The sequence below is a fragment of the Rattus norvegicus genome, chromosome 17, assembly GCF_036323735.1.
Source record: "Rattus norvegicus strain BN/NHsdMcwi chromosome 17, GRCr8, whole genome shotgun sequence".
In the NCBI taxonomy this organism is placed as follows: domain Eukaryota; kingdom Metazoa; phylum Chordata; class Mammalia; order Rodentia; family Muridae; genus Rattus; species Rattus norvegicus.
The window spans coordinates 36,412,488-36,438,293 of NC_086035.1; the positions used below are offsets into that span (position 1 = coordinate 36,412,488).

Sequence of the window (25,806 nt, forward strand, 5' to 3'; positions counted from 1 at the left end):
CATCATGTTTATCACAGTGACAAAAATCATTCTCTTCCATTGCTCTATTACTTCCAGGGTATATTATCCAGGTTTTAATTGTGTTGTGTTGAGGTCTTTAAGATCACCGCTAATCATTCTCTGGAAGGATCAGAGTTCAAGAAAACTGTTATGTTCATGAGTACAGTTTATTTCATAGAAAGGGCACAAATGCAAATCAACGAAAGGAAAGCATAGCAAATGGTGGAGCTGAGGAAGAGTAGAGTGGCTGTAAATGTAAATGTCTCTATTTCCTCAGATGAAGGGATGAGAACCACAGCCAAAGAGTACAGAGTGGTTCTTTCTCTATACTAACTGGTGGTTTGAATCCGCTTGGCCCAGGGAGTGGCACAATTAGGAAGTGTGGCTTTGTTGGAGTAGATCTGACCTTTTGGGAGGAAGTGTGTCACTGTGGGGGTAGGGTTTGAGACCCTCCTCCTAGCTGCCTATAAGACAGCCTTCCCTTAACTGCAGTTGGACTAAGATGCAGAACATTTTCCAGCATCATGTCTGCCTAGATGCTTCCCTTTATTGCTATGTTGATAATGTACTGAACCTCTGATACTGTAAACCATCTCCAGTTAAATGTCCCAGTATAATAATTGCCTGGGTCATGGTGTCTCTTCACAGCAGTGGAAATCCCTAGGTTTAGGCCTGGGAACTTCTAGCCTCTGTACAATCTACTTTCCAAGCTGACTGATTTGATCTAGCTTCTCTCAGCTTCTGACCAATATGTTTTGCTTGGCCTCATATTAACTTTGGTAATACATTCTATTTTTATGGCTCTTCCTCACTCTATGGCCCATTTTGTCTTTACCCATGTCTAGATTGTTCTCTCTCTGAAACCAGTCTTTGTAAAACTATCCTGGTAAAACTGCCACATACATGCACCACATAGCACACCACACCCTTGTTTCTGTCTTGCTGCTCTTAAGTAGCCTTTCTTCCCTGCTGTTTTTGTATGAGTTGGTCATATCCCATCTCTGACTCATTTTGTCAAAGCTTTCTCTGATTCATCACTTTGTCTGCCCCTCAGTTAGATATTACTTTCAAACATGGTTGCTTCCCTCTAGAAACTAACCTTACCTTCATTGTTAGGGAATAAAAGTGTATACTAATCGAATGTCTGTATTCCAGCCAGATCATACTGCATTTCAGGGCATATCTCCATTCCAGCCAAATAATATGTTTGGATGTGATCCCTTGACAAAGCAGCCATGTTGGTAAATTAAAATCCCTCTACAGGAGGGATTTTACAGCAGCTTATAGTTACATGTCCCAGTACAATCTCAAGGATATACTTTGTCCCCTCCTTAGCAAAGTTTGTGCTTTTGAAGTGTTACAAACCAAGGAATCCCAAGCAACCTTGGTGTTCAGCAATTTTATTGGAGGCCAGACACACAGACAATAAACATATTAACTACCCAGTTAGCAGTCACCAGAGATGAAACTTACATAGGATGGTCCAATGTCTCAGGCATAAAAAAAACAGGTATTTCCCCATAAATCACATTTGAGTGTAAACTATATAAAGTGGCCTATAGCCTCAGGTACACAACAACACTTTTATTTCAGCCTACTGCTCACCTTGGAGCTAGCCAACATGATCCCGTGACCCTGGGAATATAAGAGCCTAGGCGTATAAGGTAGCATTGCTTGCCTACATTTCAGTGTTGCCATTTGCTTCATTAGTGTCTTTCTTCTAGAGTATAGAAGAGCAATGTTGGTAAGCTGCTCTGTGCATTATGATGTACCTACATCTTGGAATGGTTACTGGCTGTCTTAGTTAGGGTTCTTATTGCTGTGGTGAAACACTGTGATCAAAAGCAAGTTGGGGAAGAAAGGATTTATTTAGTTTATGCTTTCACATCATAGTCTACCACTGAAGTCTGGACAGGAGTTCAAACAAGGCAGGAATCTGGAAGCAGATGCTGATGAAGAGACTATGGAGGGGTACTGCCTAATGGCTTGCTCAGCCTACTTTCTTATAGGACTTAGGACCACCAGCACAGGAATGGCACCCCCACGATGGACTTGGCCCTCCCCCATTAATCATTAATTAAGAAAACACCCAATAGATGGATCTTTGGGAGGAATATTCTCAATTGAGGTTCTCTCTTTTTAGATGATTCTAGTTTGTGTCAAGTGGATACAAAACTAGCCAGCACAGTGACAGATAAGGGTACTTTCTAAGTACTTGCCAAACTGATGAATAAATGAATAAAATTTACACATTTCTGTCTAGCTTCCTTCGTGTCTATAGTAAGTTCTTTTACTATAGGATTTTGATGTATCCTTTGAAAACTTCCTACACGTATAGAATGAGAATGTTCACCTCCCATTTCCCCTTCCAGTTCTTTTTAGGGTCCCTCAGCGTATCTCTCTCCCATCTTTATGCTTGTTTTATGTATTTTGGCCAAGCTGCTTTTATGCACTTTATTTTGAAATTTTAACTTGAATTTACTTATCCTGCTACTTGTTTTGCATTGTGCTAAGAGTTACCTAATATGAAATTTGCTACTTGTTTTTATTTATTCAATTTCAACTTCATTTTATTTTACATTAGCCTAGAAGTACTAGGTCTCCTTTCAGTACTTTCATACACACTACATTTTGGTTAATCCCACTTCTTTTCCTACCTCCTTTACTCTCAGTCCCTCCTATACATTTCCTTCCCCAGTGTTCTTTCTCTCATTTTCACATCGCATATCCATATCTATTACACTCTTTCTCATTCCCATAATGCTTCTTTCTTTCTGTCTTATGGAGTCCATAAAAATGAGATTATAAAATTTTCCAGAAAATGGGTGTTAACTGAAGTATTCCGGCCTCAGAAAGGCAACTATTACACGTTCTTTCTCAGATGTGGACCTTAGCCTCTAATTGATATTATATATACATATATATGCATGCGTATATGCATTTATGTATTTATGTGGAAATATGTGAAGGTAGAGGTCTGTATGCATTTATTTTATTTAGTTTTTTCTTTGTCTTCTCAGCTCTTTCCAACTCTTCCCTAAATGCCCGCCCAGCCAATCCACACCCTTTTTTTCTGTTTCTTTAGAAAACAAACAGGCAAACAGCATGAAAATTCCAGAATTTTAAAAATGAAGGAGAAAACTCACAGTAAACACACACACACACACACACACACACACACACACACAATACACACACACACACACACACACCATAAACCCCACAAAATTGGAAGCTATAATATACAAGCAAAAGAGCAGTAAGAAAATAACAACAAAGGAATATTTGGCCAAAAAGTTTACAAAATCATTACTGAGTTATTTTTGGGTTAGCCATCTACTGCTGGGCATGGAGCCCCCATTTAAGTGTGGTTAATTACCCAGTGAGACGCCACTGGAGAAAATTGTTTCTTGGCAAGCAGATGTCAGTCATAGATAGCTTCTTGGTTTGGGATGGGAGCTCATGTCCACTTCCCCTTCTCAGCACTGGTACCCTGTCTGGCTTGAATCTGTGGATACCCTGTTCATCCTGCTACAGCCTCTGTGAGTTCAAATTTGCATCAGTCTTGTTGTGTTTGGAAGGCACTTTTTGCTTGGAGTCATCCTTCCTCTCTGGCTCTTTTTTTTCTTTTCTTTTCTTTTATTGGATGTTTTCTTTATTTACATTTCAAATGTTATCCCCTTTACTGGTTTCTTCTCTGCAAACCCCCATCCCATCCCCCACCCCTGCTTCTATGAGGGTGCTCTCCACCCTCCCAAGCCCTCCCTCCTCTCCGTCCTGACATTCTCCCACACTGGGACATCCAAGCCTTCCCAGGACCAATGGTCTCTCCTCCCATTGATGCCTGACAAGGCTGTCCTCTGCTACATATCCGGCTGAGGCCATGGGTTGCTCCATGTGTACTCTTTGGTTGGTGGTTTCATCCCTGGGAGCTCGGGAGAGTTTGGTTGGTTGATGTTTTTCTTCCTATGGGGTTGCAAACCCCTTCAGCTCCATCTGTCCTTTCTCTAACTTCTCCACTGGGGACCCCATTCTCAGTTCAATAATTGGCTGCGAGCATCCACCTCTGTATTTGTCAGGCTTACAACCGTTCAACTTCTTCTTCCTTGAAGTCTCCTGACCCCTGAGGGGAGGGGTTTAATGAAGACATCCTATTTAGGACTGAGTGTTCCAAAAATGCACATCCCCAGGTTTGCTCTTTGTGTCAGTTCCCATCTGACAAAAGAAAGCTTCCCTTAAGTGAGATGCTGATCTCTGGGTACAGTGATATGTAGTTAGAAGCTATTTCATTTACATGGTCTTTTAGTAGAATAGTAGTAGTTTGATTGTCTTCTATCCAGTCTTGGGATTGTACTTACAGTTAACATAGTGCTTCTGAATAACCTGCAGGAGGCTCCTAAAGTACTTGTGATGTCTCTCTACCGATTGCACTCCCACACCTTTAAATGTGACTCTTTTACTATTTCCATTTATTATTACATTCATTAATTTCTACTTGTACATAGAATCTCATTGTAGTCCACCAGGCTGTCCCTCAGGTTTACTGTGCACCAGAGGCTGCCCTTGAACAGTTAATCCTCCTTGCTTCCACTTCCCACGACCTAGCATTTCAGGAGTGTGCCAGCACGCCGGGGTTCTGTTTTAAGCGATTTACAAAAGGAGGATGTTGTTTTACAATTACTTGAAATGTATATGCTCCATGTACCAGGTTCTGTGATAACCTAGTTGCATTGTCAAAACTTACTTCTGGAGCTTAGGATGGTGAGACACACATGCATTTGCAGCCCTGGGAGGCAGAAGTGGGAATTATCTCAATTTCTAGGCCAGCCTGGGCTATACAGTGAGCTCTTGTCTCAAAGGGAAAGCAAACATTATTTCTAAAATAGTGAAGTGCTGACCCAGCCAGAACCTAGCCAAAGGATTTAATAAATCATGTTTAACTTTGAATCCACAGTACATTAGAACTATAGAAAGTTTCACGAACATATTGCTAAATATTCTCTGGCAGATCCTCAGCTCCTTACCTTGAAAGTCCTCTTGATAGTCACATACTTTACTCTGCCCCCAATCTCTCTCCTTGGCCAAGAGTCAAAAAGCATCAGCAATGAAACTGAATATACTGTAAATAAAATTCACCTTGTTGTGGTAATATTGAAATTCAACCCAGAGTGTAAGATAAATGTAAGGCCACAGTGATATAAAACTGATCACATGAGTAGGAGGAAAGAGAGAGTTTTTCTGGTTAGATGTGGTATTATGCCCAAAGGAAATAATAGGCTTTGTGACTCCTCACACACAATGTGGCCTGCTGATCATGACTCCTTTCCAAAGAACCCAATGGAGAAAAGGGGTGAGGTGTAGAGCAACTTGACCGTGAGTGTGGTAGACACACAGCATAAACTATTTGAAAATTTTCAATTAAAGAGTGTTTTTTTAATTGCATAGTAAGAAGTTTCAATTTAGTGTCTGACTAATTAGTGACATTTGATCATCAGTGTTGCTCGTTTGTGTCTGATTAAGTATGGTCCCAGCTGATTGGAACAGCTCAGGCTCGCTAGAGCATCTGTCATAGGTTGGTTTTCCTATGACCACAGAAGTCATTACATCATTCTCTAATTTAAACAAAATGATAATAATTGGGAGTGTGTGGAGTCTTGTATAATTCTATCCTGTGTGCTCATGAGTTTTTTAAGATTCTTTAGAAAGTCAGATGCTGTGAGTCATAGTACACCCAGTTTTGAAGTAACAGGAAAAAAATCATTAAATTAGCTAAACAAATTGTCATAGAATAGAAACAGGAGTTTTCAAGAGCAGGAGTCCAGACTGTGTGTCTGTAAGATACACTTTACAAACTTAGTTTGATTAAGTTTTCTTTTTCTGAGGATATGATTCTTTTCTGTAATTACCATTCTGTTTTCTCTGACAGGCCATCAACCATTGGCTGCCTTAAGCTCCCTGTGAATTGAGTTATTCCCAATAATGCTCTACATTATGAAGACATTATTCGAGTGGCTGTCCACTGTGATCTGGTTATTTGGAGCTTTACATAAAGCAGGTGGTTCCTCCATCTCATCGATATTCTTATCACCCAGCATTCGCCATCTTGTTTCCTGCTTCTCATCTCACTAAGCCCAATATCGATGTGTCTCTTTCCCATTGTTTGCCCCAGTTCTCCACTTACTTTCTGGTTTTCCATTTATAAATTTTCTACATTCTCTTGTTTTCTGTCTTACCAGGGCTCCCGTTCTTCAAAGCCCAAAGGCTTTGTGGCAGTTGAGTTTGGTTGGTTCTGTGAGATCATCCAGGCAACTCAACTCAGAGGTTGTGTTTCTTTCAGGCTGCATAGATCTGATACTAAAACCTATACAGGAAGCAGAGCATCTCTGACCTGTGAACTCCTGTTCCCAGTAGTGCTCAGTGGTGATATTTCTTGTGACCCTGGTGCCTAGAGTTAGACCCATTTGTCTGCTCAGACCTCATTTGTGACTCAGATGATGCTTTAGACATGATCATTTGTGCTATGACTAGAATCTCAAGAGCACAAGCTTTAGACCACAGTGAAGAGAAGCACCAATCTTATCACATTGGTTGTTCACCTTTGCATTTTGTTGGTTTTGCCTTCCTTTATCTATAAGAAATAAAAGTGCTTGCACAGCTTTCCTAGAAAGCACAGTTCTTTGTCACGGACATTCAGTGTACACCCCCTGATATCTTGCCAGTGCTCAGACTCATTTACATTACCTGTCATCTTCTCAAGCTATGTAGACCTGCTGGCAGGCTCCCTGCTGCTCCCACAGTCCCAGCTCGGGCTCACACCTTGACTTGCTTTTCTAGTCACTGTCTCAGTGATATGAGTGAAGTTTTCGACTTTTGTGTTCCACTATCGCTTTGCTTTAAAACTCTGAAAGGCATCATTAAAACGATGATTTCTACTGTAAACCTGTCATTAGAAGTGTTTCATTCTTTGTATTTCGTGTCTTGTTCTCTCTCTCTCTCTCTCTCTCTCTCTCTCTCTCTCTCTCTCTCTCTGTGTGTGTGTGTGTGTGTGTGTGTGTGTGTATTCAGGAAAATGCTTACACGTGGAGGACAGAGGTCAACCTCTGGTGTTTCTCAAGTGCTATCTACCTTGTTTTATGAGACAAGGTCTCAGCTGGTGTGAAATACTTGTCAATTAGACTAGACTGGCTGGCCAGCAAGCCTGAGGAGTCTTCTTACCTCTACCCTCTAGTGCTGAGATTACAAGAATGCATCACTACATCTGGCGTTCTTTTCTTTTAAAAATATTCATTTCAGGTTGTGTGTGGTAGAGCGTGCATCTAATCACAATACTTTAGAGGCAGAGGTAATCAGATCTCTGAGTTCAAGGCCAAGGCTACAAAATGAGTTCTAGGACAGCCAGGGCTGTACAGAGATACTCTGTCTCGAAAAACAAACAACAAAAAATGATTTTACTTTATCATATATGTATGTGCCTGAGTGTATCTTTGTGCACCACTTGCCTGCCAGTGCTCACAGAGGCCAGCAGAGTGTTAGATTTTTCTGAAACTGGAGCTAAAGACTATTGTGAGCCACCTCAGGCAGGTGATATGAAGGAAACTTAGATTGCAAGAGCAGCCAGTGTCCTTGACTACTTAGCCCTCAATTTTTGATGTTCACATTTTTTTTACTACTTAGCCCATTCAATTTTTGGGGTTCACATAAGCATTTTACTGACTGATCTCACCAGCCTTGTTTATTGTTTGTACAATACCCTGGAGAGAGATTGGATAGATCCAAGAGAGGGATCTATTTTGATTTTAGATAAGGAGGGTTGTGACTGGGCATTTGGGAGGAGTGTAATGGAAAGAAAGAAGGAAAAGATAAAACAGATTGGTAGACTAGGCTGCAAGAATTCCGGAACCTTACTGATGGGATTCATAGCCTACCTCTGCTACCTATTGCCTCTGTGGCCGTGGTCAGTTACTGAGCTTCTCTGTTGTGGGTTCCTCATCTATAGAGTGGGGCAGGGGGATGATGCATAACTTAGAAAATGGCTCAGAGGAATAATGAAAGACATAGTATCATTTCATCTTACTGGGATGATTTATCCCTGAATTTTCTCAGTGTTTTCTCTGCCAGGTTATCTGTTCACTGTTCGGCATGTCTCATTACAGTCTTGGTCACTACAGATCTATACAGCTAAATCATTCAGGATATTCACTTTACTCAAAGAATTAAACATTTCTCCTCTTAAATTACCCATGCTAAGTAAGAGGAGCTGTTGAAATGTTGATTAATCAAGATATTTGAATACTTAAAAGAGTTCCTTGGGTTCTTCAACAAGATACTATTTTGAGTATCTTCAGCACCAACAAGTCTTTGTTTCTGAATATAGCATATCTGAAATTAGAATGAGCTGGGCCTGGAGTATAGGCCTTTCATAGTGGTTATCTCATAGGTAAAGGCAGGATCAAGATCAGTGTCTGCTTGGGCTACAAAGTGAGCTCAAGGCCATCCTGAATAACTAAGTGAGACACTATCTTAAAATAAAAACAAAACGGAATGCTTGGAGTCAGTCCTTGGGGCTAGAGAGATGGCTTACTGGTTAAAAGTAAGTCCACATAATAAGCTTGTAGAGGATGAGAGTCTGATTCCTAGAACCTAGGTTGGCAGCTCACAAACTCCAGCTCCAGGGGGATCAGACACTCCTAGCCCCACATAGCTGTGACCCAAGGAAGCTTTGCTGCTTTAGCAGTCAATTCTATAGTCATCTGCATGAGACCATCAAAGTAGGGATTTTATGGTTCCCTCTAAAGGTCTGCATCAATACTTAAATGGAGATGCTGTCACTTGTGATTACTGCATCTTAAAAACTTTATTACGTTGATTTCAATAAACAATTGTTTATAGCTTTTATTCATATCAAATACCAGTATGCAATTATGTCTGAAAAAACTTCTTACTTAAATATATTTGAAAATATCTAACAGTATTCTGTGCATGTCTGGACCATATGTGCAGTGTGTAGCTGTGACGGCTTATTTGGGTTCACTCACTGGAACCCTTTCCGTATGACTGTTGTTGGTCAGTTCCAGGGATCTAAAAGCTAGAATCCTTTGCCTAACTCCAAGAAAGGGACTTGAGACTGAGGCAGTGTTGTTACCCTGTCTGTACTAAAGGAAGGAGCAAAACATGAGAGGACTTGGAGACATTACTTGAATGTTCAGTGTCATAAATTTCTTGGCTCATACATGACTTGGAGATGGCATCTTGTTGAAAGGTTGGTCCTCTGGGGCAATATTGAGAAATAGTAGGAACAGTAAAAGTTATAGTCTAGCAAAAGGTAATAAGACATGGAGGGGCGTGATGGATTTAGAAGGAACTAATGCTGATCTCAAAGAACAGGTTAGTTCTCATGAGAGTGTCCTACTATGAAAGAGGACCTTCCATCTGTATGAACACTCCCCTTCTTTCCAACTAGTATGTCATATAGTCAGTAGGCTCTCACTGGAAATCTGCACAAGGCTGTTATGAACATCTATTCATAATAATTTGTGACTCAAATAAATCTCTTTATGAAGTAACCAACATCAAATATCCTATTACAACAACAAAACATTGGCAAACCCAGGTAATTTAATTCTTTTTATATATATATTTTTAAAGATTTATTTTATTTATGTGAGTACACTGTAGCTGTTTTCAAACACAACAGAAGAGGGCGTCGGATCCCATTACAGATGGTTGTGAGCCACCATGTGGTTGCTGGGATTGAACTTAGGACCTCTGGAAGAGCAGTCACTGCTCTTAACCACTGAGCCATCTCTCCAGCTCGGTAATTTGACTCTTAAACAATATAAAAAAGCCAGCAAATCATGCCTCTTCTTGATACATAAACTGAGACTACTGAAGCCTGAACACCCTGACATTTGCTTTTCAAAGGAGAATTGGTGCCTAGGCGAACACTGATAAGATGTTCACAAAGAAAGCCTGGACCAAAACTCAGCCCAGATTTTGAGCATGAAACCCACCTTTCCAATTTTTATTTTTAGTTCTTTTGATCTAAGAAAACTTACATCATCTAATAACATACTTAGTGAAAAGATCCACCATTATACTGTCAGGTTAATGTTAGGAGGGCTGGATGTGACTTGGAAGCTCGTCATGCAATTAATTTTCCTGTAATTCAAACGTTTCCAATGAGCTGGCATTCCACTGATATGACCATATGCCATTACAACCCCCAGCCAGCTCAGAGAATGAACAATATTGCTATCCTGAGCTACTGATAGACACAAGGCAGCTCTGATGTCATGGCTGTACCGAAAAAAAAAAAAAGAAAAGAAAAGAAAAAGAAAAAGAAAACAGAAAGAACAAGAGAGAAACTAGATCTTTTCAACTTAAAGGTTCTTTCTGTAGAATTAATTAAAGACATTTTTAGTAGACATTTGAATTATAGAAATGTAGCGATGATATCACATTATGACATTTATTCCTTACCAAGAAACTCCGTAATTGGTTCACCTATTCAAAACTGTTATTTTACTAGAGAATAAGAAATTCTAGGAGCCATAGTCAGATTTATTTAATTTACCTAATTGACGTATAAAAAAGTGAAACAATTCACTTTTGATTCCTAAATGGAACATTTATGTATTTGTTTGGAGACCCAAGTTGATGGGGGAATTTACCCAATGTTGATGAAAATCTGGGGGAAAAATGAGCCAATTGGTTACTATTTTATTATGTTAGACTAAAGAATATTTAAAAAATTCCTTAGAAATCTCCTGAAGTAAACCGCTGAAATATTGAGGCACGGGGTGCCTATTGTTTGGGCTCTCCTTTTGAAGCTGAGAAAGGACTTGGGGTGGGATAACTGGCCTGCCTATGGTTTTGTAGCAGAGAAAGAGCTTGTGGCAAGCGAGGCTGGAACCCAGAACTTCTGCTTTGTGTCTAGCACTTTCCCCACCAGGTGGGGCTATTTTATGTATTGTGTGCAGTAAGGCTGTGTACCAGAAGTCAACAGAAGGCGTGGTCACTGCCTTGCAAAACACCAGGCTCTCAAGGAGGTTCTATCTTCTTGTGGAAGATACATGCATTTACTAGTTCATTTGTATTCCCTCCAAGATAGCTCACTATTTTCCCACCTTTGAACATTTTTAAATACCATAGATTCTAGTTATAGGTGGCAATAAAGAATAGCAAATCCTCAAAGACAATGAATGTCTAAAGCTGGTAGCTGTATTGCTTAGGTGGAAGGGCAGGTACGATAGGGGCTGCCAATCTGATATGTCTGTAAGAAGAGAGGTTTCAATAGTTGAAATATGTTCTGTTGGAGTGAGAGAAGTGATACAACCATTGTACCCTGGGTGTGCCAACAGATCACGAGTTCTGTTTTGTGTGATATATCACTTAAAGCATGATGGTGCTAATTAGACTTGATGTGGCTAGAACAAAATACCCGAGAAAGCAACTTGAGGAAGGGACAATTAACTTATGATGTCAGAAGCTTTATTCCGTCAGTGGTAGACAGGGCATGCCAGAGAAAAGCACCTCACACTCTTAGCTGCCACAGGGCAGAGGGAGAACAACTGCCCACCACATCCGTCTTTTCCTCTTTTCCCCAGTCTATGGGATGGTGCTACATGCACTAAGGGCCATCGTTCCGTCTTAGCTAACCCTCTCTTGAAACGTCCCCAGGGACACACCCAGAGCTGACTTTTACTAATCTTCTAGGAGCTTCTCAATGTAATCAAATGTTGGTCATGATTGATTAATCACACCACAACCACTGGTATTCAGAATGTATTCATCAGCTGAAAACAGAAGGTTGAGTAGATGACGTCATGGGAGAAAGACTTGCAGGTCGAGAAGGGATCCCTGATGGGTGATAACAGATGTCCTATAGTAACTCGTGGCTACAGTGTAGGTGAGCCTTTAAGAATCTTAATTTAGAGACCATAGACAGAAGCTGAATAAGCTTGCTTTACTCTGGAACTGGGCCTTCTTGCTTAGGGCTCTTAAGTACTCTATTATTGCATGCAAAAGACAGAAGTGATCATCTCTTTGCCAGGGTACTGTGTTTTTCAGTCACTGGAGGGGTTCCCTCCAAGCCTGGGTGATTATAGGGAGGAGATATTCAAAGGGCAGTATTCACAATTTAGATTTGCGGGTGCACTGGACGACCTTTAAGGTGCTTTCCAGCACCTGGGGTTTTATGGTTCTCTTTCTATTATGCGTCTATGCTGGATGTGTGACATTGTTTGAGGCAAGCACTGAGAATGAACAGGAGCACAGTTTGGAATGTCGATGGCGCTCACATCTATTTTGTGTTTCAATTTCTGGAAGCAGTCTTTGTCTGGGAGGCAGTTTGGTCGGTGACCTTCTGTAACATTTGGAGCCTGGCCACACTGTCTTTGTTTACTGTAAAGAGCATGGAAAACCGACTTCCTGACGGGGCTCTGTGAAGTCTAAGGTCAAACCACTCACAGGTGAACAAACACAGTCCATCTACCTTAAACTTGGCATTTGGCCTCTGTAAAATGGAACTAGGTAGCAAGCAGTGCAGGGGACCTGAAAGGGGAAATCTGTCCTTTGCCAGCAGCTGGCAATTAGTCACTTTGTCAGTCAGCTTTGCGAAGTGCTAATCTTAATTCAGCAACCATGTTGGAGAGGCTGGAAAACAAAGCATAGGATTTGAAGTCCTCTATCCAAGCTAGTAAATGGAGCTCTTCCCTGCTTGACATTTTTACATCTGTATTTCCCAGGATTGCATCCAGCCACCATCTTTTCTGACAGGACTTCACAATCGCTGAAGTAGGTTAGCCTCCTTTCTGAAGCACATATCCCTTTCTTTTTCTTTTATTAAACCCTGATAATTTGATTTCCATTTAATTCAGGCTTACCTCCTTGTCAAAGAAAAGTTTTAGCTCAGAGGAGCTTTTAGGGTGTAGACACCCCCCCTTCATTTTCCCTCCTTTTCTAAGTATTATACAGTGTATTAGGTGAGGTGAGGCATGTGCGTGTGTGTGTGTGTGTGTCTGTGTGTCTGTGTATGTGTGTGTTTGTGTATCTGTGTGTGTGAGTGTGTCTGTGTATGTGTGTGTATCTGTGTGTGTGAGTGTGTCTGTGTGTGTGAGTGTGTATCTGTGTGTCTGTGTATGTGTGTGTGTGTCTGTGTGGGTGTGTGAGTGTGTCTGTGTGAGTGTGTCTGTGTGTGTGTATCTGTGTGTGTGAGTGTGTCTGTGTGTCTGTGTATGTGTGTGTGTGTGTCTGTGTGGGTGTGTGAGTGTGTCTGTGTGAGTGTGTCTGTGTGTGTGTATCTGTGTGTGTGTGTGTCTGTGTGGGTGTGTGAGTGTGTCTGTGTGAGTGTGTCTGTGTGTGTGTATCTGTGTGTGTATGTGTGTCTGTGCGGGTGTGTGAGTGTGTCTGTGTGAGTGTGTCTGTGTGTGTGTATCTGTGTGTGAGTGTGTCTGTGTGTGTGAGTGTGTATCTGTGTGTCTGTGTATGTGTGTGTGTCTGTGTGGGTGTGTGAGTGTGTCTGTGTGAGTGTGTCTGTGTGTGTGTATCTGTGTGTGTATGTGTGTCTGTGCGGGTGTGTGAGTGTGTCTGTGTGAGTGTGTCTGTGTGTGTGTATCTGTGTGTGTGTGTGTGTCTGTGCAGGTGTGTGAGTGTGTCTGTGTGAGTGTGTCTGTGTGTGTGTATCTGTGTGTGTGAGTGTGTCTGTGTGTCTGTGTATGTGTGTGTGTATCTGTGTGTGTGAGTGTGTCTGTGTGTGTGAGTGTGTATCTGTGTGTCTGTGTATGTGTGTGTGTGTCTGTGTGGGTGTGTGAGTGTGTCTGTGTGTCTGTGTATGTGTGTGTGTGTATCTGTGTGTGTGAATGTGTCTGTGTGTATGAGTGTGTATCTGTGTGTGTATGTGTATGTGTGTGTGTGTGTGTGTGTGTGTGTGTGTGTGTGTGTGTGTGCATTAAACAGTTTACCTTAGCCAAACCTTAGGCAGGTTACTCAAAGTCAAAGTCATTTTTTCTCAAGATCGGGTATTCTTGTTAGTATATCTGGATTATTAGAACTTAAGAGAACTGATCAAAACAAAATAGATGAGCATAAATTTGGCTTTCACTGTATTTTTAAATAATATTTCACCCTGCAGTGTAATCTGATTCTCCAGTGTCCTAGTTATCCCAAATTGCTCTTGAAGCCTCTTTAGAGGTGATCTACTATGCTTTTGCTAAAATATATTTGGGTATTAAAAGCTCAGTTCTTTACTGCTGATGAGAAAGATTATTAACACTTCCCCTCCCCCTCTCCAGCTATAATATGAGGCAATAACGTCCCTATTCACTTCCTGGGCCTGAGGCAGTATGTCATTTAACCTTCATTAACTGTCCAAGGAATGAGAAACCTTCGTTAATTTAGTATTCTAGTTAGCGAAAATTGTGTGAGAAGGCTGATAAACTCCTGTGTTTTTTTTCCCCCTTCGCTTTATACATTGCGTGTGAATGTTGAAGCCTTTAGCAACCTATCCCCTTGTTAAAAGCAGGCTTCCTAGTAAGAAGGAGCTAAGAAGGGTAGGCCTGTAGCCAAGCAGGATACAGCAAGAGCAGCCTGTATAGAAAGAAGCAGCTGGGGTATACAGCTATAGGTTAAGCAGATAGCACTGAGAAACTGTGCCAGAGGTTAGAGAGACAGGGTGCAGAGTCTGTTTCTATGGTTTTAATCTCACGATGGGAACCAACCCAGCAAAGCCACTTAGATATCAATGAAATATGAAACGAGTGTCACTCCATGCAGCGGCATTACTTTTTTTTTTTTAACTGCTGTGATTAAACAAAACCAAACGAAAAACAAAACAAAACAAAAAACAAAACAAAACAACCCATGGCCTGGGAGCTCCCAGAGACTAAGCTACCCACTGAAGAGCATACATGGGCTGATCCGAGGTCCCCAGCACATATGTAGCAGAGGGCTGCCCTGTCTGGCCTCAGTGGGAGAGAATGTGCATAATCCTGTAGATACTTAATGCCCCAGGTGGGGGGATAATTGGGGGATACCCTCTTAGAGATTAGAGGGTGGGGAGAAGAACTCAACAAGAAGGACCTGGGAAAGCAACATTTGGGATGTAATAAAATAAAATAATTAATTAATAATGAAAAAGCACCATGACTACATGCGTTTTTGGGGAGGAAAGGGTTTATTTCAGCTTACAGTTCCATATCACAGGAAATCAGGTCAAGAACTCAAGGCAGGAAGCTGGCCACGAACTGAAGCAGATGCCAGCGAGGAACACTGGTTATTAGCTTGCTCCTTGTGGGTTACTCCATCTACTACTTTCTTACACAACACAGAACCATCTGCCCAGAGGCATCTTCCACAATGAGGTGCCCGTCCACATCAGCGGGTAATTAGGAAAGTGCACCAATAATTGCCTACAGGCCAGTCTTATGGGGACATTTTCACAGCTGAGGTTCCCTGGTACCACAGTATTATAGCTTGTGTCAAGTTGACATAAAACCACTCCACAGGTCAAGTGTATCTAGAGCTTGACTTTTGGTACACATCTATAATTTCAGCTTGGGATGCTGAGGAAGAGGACTGTGACCTTGAATCCAGCCTAGATTACATCGGGAGTACTAAGCCGGCCAGGGCTCTACAACAAAATCTCCTCTCAAGATATAAAAGAATAAATAAGATCAAAAAGAAAGGAAAACTGTACCAAGCATTTGTGTAGCCAGGAACCAACTTGATTGCCCTTAAGAGTCCCAGCTCTTTCCTCACAGAGCCCCCAGAATCCTTCTCATCTCCTTCCCCAGTGCCAGCAGAGTCCAGGAGCCATTCCCTTGCCTCCCAGACCAAGGGTGCTTCCAGAAATTAAAACGCAAAGTCGATGTAAGCATTGTCAACATTCCAAACTATGCTTTTGTATGTTCTTGCTCCTTCTTTGAGCAGTGTAGGGGTATCACAGAAAAGGAGCTATCCTGCTCTCCCCCACCCTTTCCATCAACCACCTTTGGTCTTGGCTCCCAGATTCCCTATCTTACAGGTAGGTTGTTATTTTACAGGGTTAAGGGGAGGGGGAGTTGCTTTAAGATGGTTTTTCCTTGGTCTAGGTCCATTTCTCTAAACAAGCTTGCTAAAATCAAGTCTGTTCTTCCTTTGCACCTTCTTCCTTTTCTAATTCATTCAAATAATTTATCTTAAAATTCTTTGCTCATAGGATTGCTAAGAGCTTCCTATAGGCTCTCAGGCATAAGTGCTCATTTTCAGTGATTGCGTTGCCATTGTCGAAATTAAACCATCCATCCCAGCTTCTTGATGGCCATCTTAGATTTCACTACAAATTGGGACCCCAAGGCACCTTTCCAGGTGTTTACATAGAAGCCATTTTCCTCTTTGCGCTTTTCCGTAGCATTTCTTCTCTGACCCACATCTATCAGGTAAATTTAGACCCATTTATTATTTTTATGAGAAATAAAACTCAGAATAGTTACACCGAAGGCGATATGAGCTTAGTTCTAACAGAAAACGAGGTGCAGGCCCTGTAGATATGTTTTCTGAGTCAGGGAGAATGTTCATATGCCATTGTTCTATAGTGATTAACAAAGAAAGACTTTGCTGTTGTTGCTCAACGAAGGATCTATACAAAGTAGACCAACGTGTTTAAATAGTTATACAAGCTGATAATACCATTGATTGGTAGCATAAGAATATTGAAGAAATCAGGGGCTAGCCTTGGTGATAGGCCACGAGTTGTCCTGAGCATGTAGACAGTGGTTTTGTATGATGCAGATACATCAGATTATTGCAATGGTTTACAATCAGACAGAGATACAAAAGAGTGCAGTCTAACTCTGACGGAATGGAGAGGAGTCTGAAATCCAAGGGCCACTTGTAAGGAAGGATTGTGGGAGGGTGGAGGAGAGGAAAGCACTGTGCCGAGTCTTCCTGGTTTGACTCTGCAGGGATCAGATTGGTAGAAAGTTGTCTTTGGAGTAAAAGAAGACACGCGGTTGTTACACCTTGAGACCATGCCTTTCATGTTCCGTACAATTCCCAGGCTGGGTAGCCTTATATACACAAACGCAGAGAACGTCTCATGTGTGTAACCAAGGCTCTTGCACTGCTGAGTACAGTCAAACGACATAGGAGGTAGTCACCTCACCTATTCATAAAAAATTCTCTCATTTTGATCAGCTGGTATGATCATATGTTTTTTCTAATATAGTATACGTTTACATTTTGAGAGTGTCCAAATAGGCAACGTGCTTATTTCGGAATGATTTACGGAACCTGTGGACCCCAAGGTCATCTCTTTCCAGCGTGTGGTCTGTACTCAGACAGTGGTAGCCACTCAGCACCTCTGCAGAGGGCTGTTCTGGGAAGCAGTTGTTGGGTGTCATTTTGCTGCAAAGTAAAAATATCTAAGAGGCTCATGGGCTTTGGCCAGTGTTAGGGAAACATCACCCCTGTTTACCAGCATGAGGTGTGAGATGGCAAAGTGCAAACCAGAAACCTGTCAATCCAAAGAAACAGAAACGCCTGTGGGTGATGACTTTTGGAGGAATCTTACTGCTGTATATATGCCTTTAAGTAAGAAGTCGCTATTGATTTATTATTTTTCTTTGAACAATAAAAACTGTCTCCTCTGTTCTCCCTACAAAGGGACAAGGTTTTCCTTCTTAGGTGAATACTGCATGCGCCACTTGCCATAGAAAGGGTGCAGTCTTGGCAAGCCTTTTATTAGTCTAAAAATAAATTATTCACAATGCAGGTTCAGATACAGATTGCAAGGAGAGATAATAGAATTGGTTTTCCAAGCCTGATCATGCTCGGAAGACATGGTATGTGCTTTTCAGGAATCCACTTCAACAGAATCAACTTTGACGAGTACACACAAGAAATAATATTGCTGCCATCCAGCTTGTGTCTGCGGTACAGCATCCTCTGCTTGTCTTCAAGTACCCACGGTGCCTCTTCATCAGTGTGCATATGGAAAAGTCCACGTTTCTCAAGCATTTCTTCTGAGATGCCGCCCTCCCATTGTTCTTTTAAGGAAATTTCTTTCTGGCAGCGTGAGAGGGGCACTGCCTCCTACCCCCCTTCTGCCTCAGCAGAACAGTTGACCACAGCAGCAGCCGACTCCGGCTCGTCATGTGCTTTCTCATGTGATGTAGGTCTGCGGCACTGTGGAGCAATCGCATTTGAGACTCGGCACTCGTGGACAGACGGGCGTTCAGGGACTGGGGAGTTTTTGGAGGGGGTGGGGAGGCCAATAAACCAAGAAAACGTCAGAAATAAAAGTCGCATCAAGTATGCTGATCTCTGTATTCCTATTTTTGTTTTGAAATTTGATTTTAGCTATTGTTTTTTCTGGTTGTATCTGTGTTTTTTCCACCCCTACAGGCGCCGAGCTGCGCTGTTGTTTTTTTTTTCTTTCTTTTCGATTTTTTCTTTTTCTTTTTTTCCCCCGAAATTCTGAAGCCAGACTGTCTCCTTCACAGCTCCAGGGCTGCACCACTGTGGGCACATCAAGCTTCGTCCGGCTCACCTGCATGGTTCCGGCTGACTCCCGCCTGAGATGGCCCATCGTACAACTAGAATCCCAGAATCTCCTGTCTGCACCCTGCGGAAGGACCTACTGCAATCCCTGGCCAGGGTCTCTCACAGCCGGATGGGGTCTTGGAAGACAGGGTGAAGTTGCAGAAGATTGGGGTGGGATGCTAGAGGCATGTGGAGGACTTGGAAAGGGAATTTAGGAATACTATACATCAGTGCCCACCGATGCTATGCATACAGGGGAGGGCAGCCACAGCCCCTGCCTCATGTGCCTAACTCCGGCTGCTCTCTGGGATTAGTCTGAGGGGGACAACCCAGGTCTGGATGTGGTGGCATTTTCCCAGAGAATGGAACTGAAGATGGATGAACCAGGTACTTGCTGTGTCTGCCTGACAGGGCAGAGCTGGAGAAATGGAAAGGGAGCAGAAGAGCTGCTGAGTGTCCTGAGATTGTCTGCTGCCCTCTCTGCAGTCTTAGTCTAAGGAAGGATGGCATAATGGATCTGCCAGTACATGCATGGAGGACCTGTAAATTGCAATGTGGATGTCCCTGGTACTGTCAAGGAAGAAACTGATGGGCTGGGTGACAATACAGTGTCCCAGAGAAAATAGCAGTCTTGCAGCATGGATTTAAGTGCATGTGCATGCGTGTGGAGACATGGAAGAGACTGTGTCACACCACACACACACACACACACACACACACACACACACACACGAGAGAGAGAGAGAGAGAGAGAGAGAGAGAGAGAGAGAGAGAGAGAGAGAGAGAGAGATTGGCTGGGTCGGGTTTGATTTCAGATTTCACAGATTTCACTCCTGCTCAAGACCTATTTCCTGGCTAGCCAGAAAACTTGGGCAGAGCAGCTGCATATAGACTTTTCTTTGAAACGGCAGAGCAAGCCCCTTCAGTTTTAACTCCTTGAGGTTCTAAGTGCTCTGCATTGGGCTAAGACTCACTGTACGGTTTTGTTTTCTTCTTCTACAGAGCCCTGTAAACACAGCTGTATTCAGTATGGCGGAAAAATTCTGTCCTCTAAATAGAAATGCGATCAATTTAATCAAAATAAATGTATCCCAGATGACTTTGAGGCCAGCTGGATACCACAGGCTTCAGAAGCTAAGCGTTCAGTGGAGATGAATACAGTGTTAGATTTACATGCTTTTGAATGCTAGGATCAGCTATGCTTAATAAAGGAAATTCTTTAAGGAAAAGGGAGGGTTCTCCTGGCTCCCAGCTAGATGGTAATCACAGGTGCTGCTGCTGATCCTGGCACTGGGTTTTGTAGCTGTCAAGCTTGCAGGGGTGTGTGGCATGAGGCAGGGCAAGACTGATGTCAGTGTAAAGCAAGCTTCCAGCCTGCTTGAGGCTGTAGGAGGAGGGCGGCCTCTCCATAGCCTCGGTTGGGGCTTGGCGGATACTAGAAGCTTGTAGATCAATATGAGTGAGCTGGGTGAAGTGATCTCTGAGCTGGGAGCAAGCAGCTTTCCCAGTTGTCATGGGGGCTCCTCTGGGACGCCTGTCTGGCCTGTCCACCCACTGTTCGTTAGGAAATCTACAGAGCCGCTCTGTGTGCTGGATTATGTTTGGCCAGCTGTTGGTGCATTCCTGAGGGTGGGGGTGGAGACAGGATCTTATTACTGTACTTCCAAACTGTAGATCTATGTGGAGAGAGAGAAAGAGAGAGAGAGAGAGAGAGAGAGAGAGAGAGAGAGAGAGAGAGAGAGAGAGGGCTGTGATGGTGAGAGGAAAGAAACCCAAGCAAGTCTGATAATATCCCTTCTCCAGGTTGTGCTAGAGGGACTTCAGAAAGGCTATGAAGGGAGAGAAAGGAGATGGTAAGGGATGGGAGCATGGTGAAAGAGCCCTGAGACAAAGCAGGACTTCAAAGCTGCAGAGACGAGCAGAATGTCAGCAGCTTGTAATTAGCGGTTCATGGTTGCGTCAGAGACTGTATCTCTCCAAGAATAACTGTGTGCTGTATGCCACAGAGTGCAGAAGACAGTCATAACTAAGTTACCAAGCACAGTTCAAACAAGGGCAGATGAAGGCATTTTTCTGTTTGAAAATTAAGCGCAGCTAGGGTGCACATCTCACCGGCTGGATTCTGCCTAACTTCTAGCAGAATGCTCAGCGTATCGGAGAGTGTTTGTGAGATCAAACAGGGAACCTGTAAGCAAGCAGACTAAGTATGCAAGCTCTGTCACTGTAGGATACCGTCCCAAACAGCCCCACACTGCACTGCTGGGCTCCTGTCTCGGTATCTACCCTTCACTTCTGTATGTCAATGGAGGAAAATTAAAAGTACCCTCAAGTACAAATGTCCCTGTTAGATTCTAAAATTTCTAACATAGAATTAAAATTTTACTGCAGGTTCTGAGCTGTTTTGGTATGCTTAATTTATACATCGAAGAAGCCTTTGTTGTGATTATCTTGCTACGGATTCTGTGGGGAAGCATCATACCACTGTATGATGTTGAAGGGCACCTTCCCTTCCGCCCCCAGTCTCTCTGGTGTCGGGAGTTCCAGCATTCTCTGCAGCCTCCCTGAGGAGCTGGTGGGAGGAGCTGGTGGGAGGAGCTGATTGGCTAGCGGGCTCAGCGTGTTTACTCTTATTTGTTTTAGTGCTCCTTCACGGTGTGCACTGACTATTTGTATTTGTGTTCATGCTGCACAATTACTACTGACCAGCTTTGTTTCTCTGCCCAAAGTGAAGTCAATTTTAGTTCAGCCCCTGCAGTTGAGTCCCTGGGCAATGGGCACATATGTATTATGTTACCCATGTATGCAATTTCCTTTAAAAAAAACAACGTGGATTAGGGAAAACTCTAGGCAAGGAGAGCCGTGTGTATCAAATCAATAGCTTTTTGAATCACATGTAATATAATTTAAATATACTCACTTCAAGGTTGCCAAAGCCTACGTTGTCTGAGCCCAGTTAATTTACATCTTCGATTTAGTCAAGGAGTGGAACCTGCCAGATCAGAATGCTGTATTCTGGGCACCCAACAGGGTGGAAGACATTATTTTGTTTGTGTTAGTTCAAACAGCTGGTCATTAATGCAGTCTCCATTTCGAGAGTGAAACGCTGGTGGACATGAATGGCTGTCTGATTAATGCTGCCCCTCCCCTCGGAGGGTCCTTCACCCAGCCATGCCGGTGCAGAATAATGTAGCATGATGTGATTGCACTCTAACAGGATAGTATGTCATTGTGTCACCAAGCAATTGAGGTTATTATGGGGCAGGGCAGACAGACGGGACAGTGGGGTTACTAGACCGTAGCATTTTTAGAAATACAGGCCTGACCTACTTAGAGTTATTCTGGCAGGCAGCTGCACGGTACATAAAGTCTCCTGATAGGCTGAGGCTGTTGCTAGGGGGAATTAGCATGAATTTTTCCACACAGAGACTCAGCGACTGAATGATAAAAGCTGACTGGAATTAAAGAGATTTGGTTTAGCATTGTACAGATTGATCTGCCTAAGTTTTTTTTTTTTTCTTTCTCAAGTGCAGACAAAGAGTGCAAAAAAATAGAGATTTTTGTTTGTTTGTTTCTATTTGTTCTTTGACCTTTTCCTACTCTTCCTTCTGCCCTTCACCCCCAAGAACCAGGAGAGTAGAGGAGCAGAGCAGTTATGAAATTTTGGTTAATCTCTTACTGTTGGGTTCACTGAAACCATGTTGCAAATGGCAAGATGTTGAAACTTCACGACTGCTGGGCAAGCCTAGAGAAGGGCAGATGGTTTTTTTGGTCCCCTGTGTAGCAAGCTGTTTTGGAGTTGGGCATGCGTCTTTTATACACGGTATATTTTATACACCCTTTCCCTTTTGGGCTTGAACAAAACATTTACATAAATTCTTTTCTATCCAAACAGATTGAAGCTTGCAATTGCTGGCTTGTTTAAAATAAGATAGACAAGATTCCAGATTTAGTATATATATAATATATTACATAATATATCACATATTATATATATATACCATTTTTATTACAAAAATATTTTTTTTCTGGGCTACCTTTGTCTTTTGATGTTTATGCTCAGGGAAAAAATTTACCCCACCCTTTTTTGTTCCCCAGTGTACAAAAAAAGCACTGTTTTGTTTGTTCGTTTTTTTTGTTTTGTTTTATTTTGCTTTGCTTTTTTTCTTTGCAGAAGAAAGTGTAGCTGTAGAACCCAGTCTGGAGACTGTTTTTCCATGTTGCTGACATGGGCACTGAGTGGGGAGAAAGCTCACATAATCAATTTTACAACATGACCCACTTTCCCTCCCCAGTGTTCCCAAGTGTCTGCAGTTTTAATAGATCTTTACAAGAAGAGGGTTTTTAATAGATCATTGTAAAATAATCTGAAAGTCCATCAAGAGAAAAATTAAAGCAATGTGTATTCAAGAATACTTTGCATTTTTTTCTCGTCTTAATTATATGCTATCTGTGGTGTTTGTGCTGACAGTAGTGATTATCGTGTTATTTTTATTTGAAATTAATTTTGGTAAGAAAGTACTATGAGTTCATAAGTAAACAAGGAGCTGAGGTACATAAGTACTGGAAAGGAGAAAAACAGTGCTCAGCCTGCTTTGCTGGATTTCTTGCCCATGCATAAAGAGGCAAGAGGGTATTTATTTGTGGATGTTTTTCCATTTAGGTTTAAAAAGTATTCAGAACCATGTATATACAGACATTGTAGTGAAAACAAACCAAAAATGATTTAGTAGTATCTAATCCAGAAAGCCATTGAGCATCCTCTTTAAAAAACAAACAAACAAACAAACAAAACAACAACATCAAAAAAACCCAAAACCTATTGAGTGCTGTTTCCAGTTTAGAATTTTAGCATGTAAAGACACCTTAGTAAAGAGAATGTTGTGGGGATGAATTGTGCCCTTGCTAGCTAGGAGAGTCCCCACGATAGCATTAATCATGAGGCGCTCCAAACGTTAAACCATCTTTCATAATTGAATAGACAGTCAATTTATTTTTATGAATATATAATATCCTTGTGTGCTCTTCCTTACAAAGTGATACATTTATTTTCAAAATTATTTTATCAAATGAATATTTTTGGCCTCTCTTCTATCATAAGCCACTTTGCTTAAGTTGGTGTAAAGTTGGTTAAATATTTAAGTGCAAGGATATAGAAATGAAATTTCAAATTTAAAACTCCTAAAGAAGGACATATTTTAAATTAATGCTCTTTAATAGACAGATGCCTAATTTATGGAATCTACAGCCTGTGTCCAGGCATGTATCATACTCACAGTAAATGTTTGTTGTTTAATGAAAAATGAATTGGCCATATTGAATTGCTCAGTAGAATCTTGCTTGGATGTTGAAGTTATTAATTTTTTTCCTTACTTCGGTCTTCAACCATTACTAAAGAGGTAAGCATTCGGTGTGCCAACAAAAACAAAGAGAACATAGTTTTGAATGTAATTTATGCTTATTTAACTTAGGTTAAACGTAACTCCCAACATTCACTTAGTGCATGTCGATCGTACTTGCTTCATCCACTGCCATTGATCAGACAGCCAAAGGAACAAGCACCCGCACTCATTACATTGATTATTTATTAGGTGAGCATTTCTTTCTGCTCACACATGAAGCTAGCTTTTCCAGTTATAAGGATCAGCATAAAGCAGTGAAGTTTGGGGGAACTAGAGAGTTGGTTGTTGGGGTCACTGAGTTCAGTTAGGATCCAAGTAAAATATCTCTCTCAAATGTCCTGTCCAAACTCTGATGTCGCCTAAACCATGGAGCTTGGAAAAAGGCCTGGTGGCTTTGCTTCCTAGTGCTTAGAGGTAATCAGCCTTTCTGATCTCACCAAGCAGCTATTGCTCTTTCAAACCATCTCAACAATGTTGAAAAACCAACAGTAAGTCAGACTTTGGGAGGTCATTACTAGCATACAGTAGCCCAGAGATTTTCAGCATCATTATTTAAATAATTAGTAGCATTTCAATGATCTTTAAGTGCCCAAACTGTGCTAGCTGAGATGCTGTCTGCCCCTTAGCCTGAAACTGACTTGTCTTCCTTTTTACTGCTTTCTCTTCTTAGTACAGCATCACATGCCATTAAGTTCTCCCAAATCTCTCATCCTTCTTTTGTCCAAGTGCTAGGTGCAGAGAAGTTGGTTGGTTGATGGATGAGCAGACTAATGATTATCTAGTTAGTTAAAAATGAATACATTTATGGCTATTCAGAAGGAAAAAATCATAAATGTATTATACAGTTGGCCATATGTGGACTTATTTAGTGATAAAGATCCAAGTAGTTAGGTTTTATGGGCTCCCTGATCTCTGTGCAATTACTCAACTTGCCTGATATAGCTAAAAGGCAGTAATAGACAGTATATAAGCAAAGGAGTCTGACTGCCTTTAAATAAACTTTATTTATAGATGCAAGCAATTGGCCAGAATTGGCCTATGTACTATAGACACAGGTATATTGTTATCTATGGTAGATTAAAGATATGACTAAGCATGACATACATACTCCTTAATATATTTTTTCCTTTTTTCTTTCTTTAGTTTATTGTAGCTATCTTCAGCTACAACAGAAGAGGGCATCAGATCCCATTACAGATGGTTATGAGCCACCATGTGGTTACTGAGAGTTGAACTCCGGACATCTGGAAGAGCAGTCAGTGATCTTACCCTTTGAGCCATCTCTCCAACCTCTCCTCAGTATGTTTTTAAAAGGAAGAATATTTGAAAAGTTAACCAAAAATAAGAAAAGAATAAAGATCAGTGTCCTTTATGGTCTGAACTCATTGCCAATCAACCAGGTCGATTCTCAGTGGTAACAGGTCTGAGGTGCAACAATTTATTTTGAAACTCAAGGATTAAAGTGAATAGACCTGATTACTCTTTCTTAAGACGATATTGTTCAAGATGTAAGAAGAAATAGACTTTTTTTTTTAATCTTGCAAAATTACCCTTCTAGTGTTGGGTTGCCAGGGGGAAAGAGAGACCTCATAGTCTTTATTTCAAGAGCTGGGAGGAAATCCAAAACATGACAGAATGACTCTGCAGGGTCTAGAGAGATTGATTGCTCAGCTGCTTAGAGACTGTACTGATCTTGTATAGGACCTGAATTCAGTCCCTAGCACCCATGTAGAACAGCATGTAACTGGCTATAATTCCAGCTCAGCAGATCTGACAGCCTTCTTCAGGATACCCCGGGCAGCTGCTTCACACATGCACATATCCACACACAGGCACACACATATACATAATTGAAAATAAAATGACTGTATCACAGCCACAACATCTT

General features: G+C 41.7%; 1 long non-coding RNA gene across 1 annotated transcript in view; it reads left to right on the top strand.

The window, feature by feature from the left end:
* Positions 1–17,619: 17,619 nt before the first annotated feature.
* Positions 17,620–25,806, top strand: part of LOC134482708 (uncharacterized) — a 32,381-nt gene continuing 24,194 nt past the window's right edge. Inside the window, exon 1 of the long non-coding RNA XR_010059162.1 lies at positions 17,620–25,217. This is a non-coding gene — a long non-coding RNA (uncharacterized LOC134482708). The remainder of the gene's footprint in view (positions 25,218–25,806) is intronic.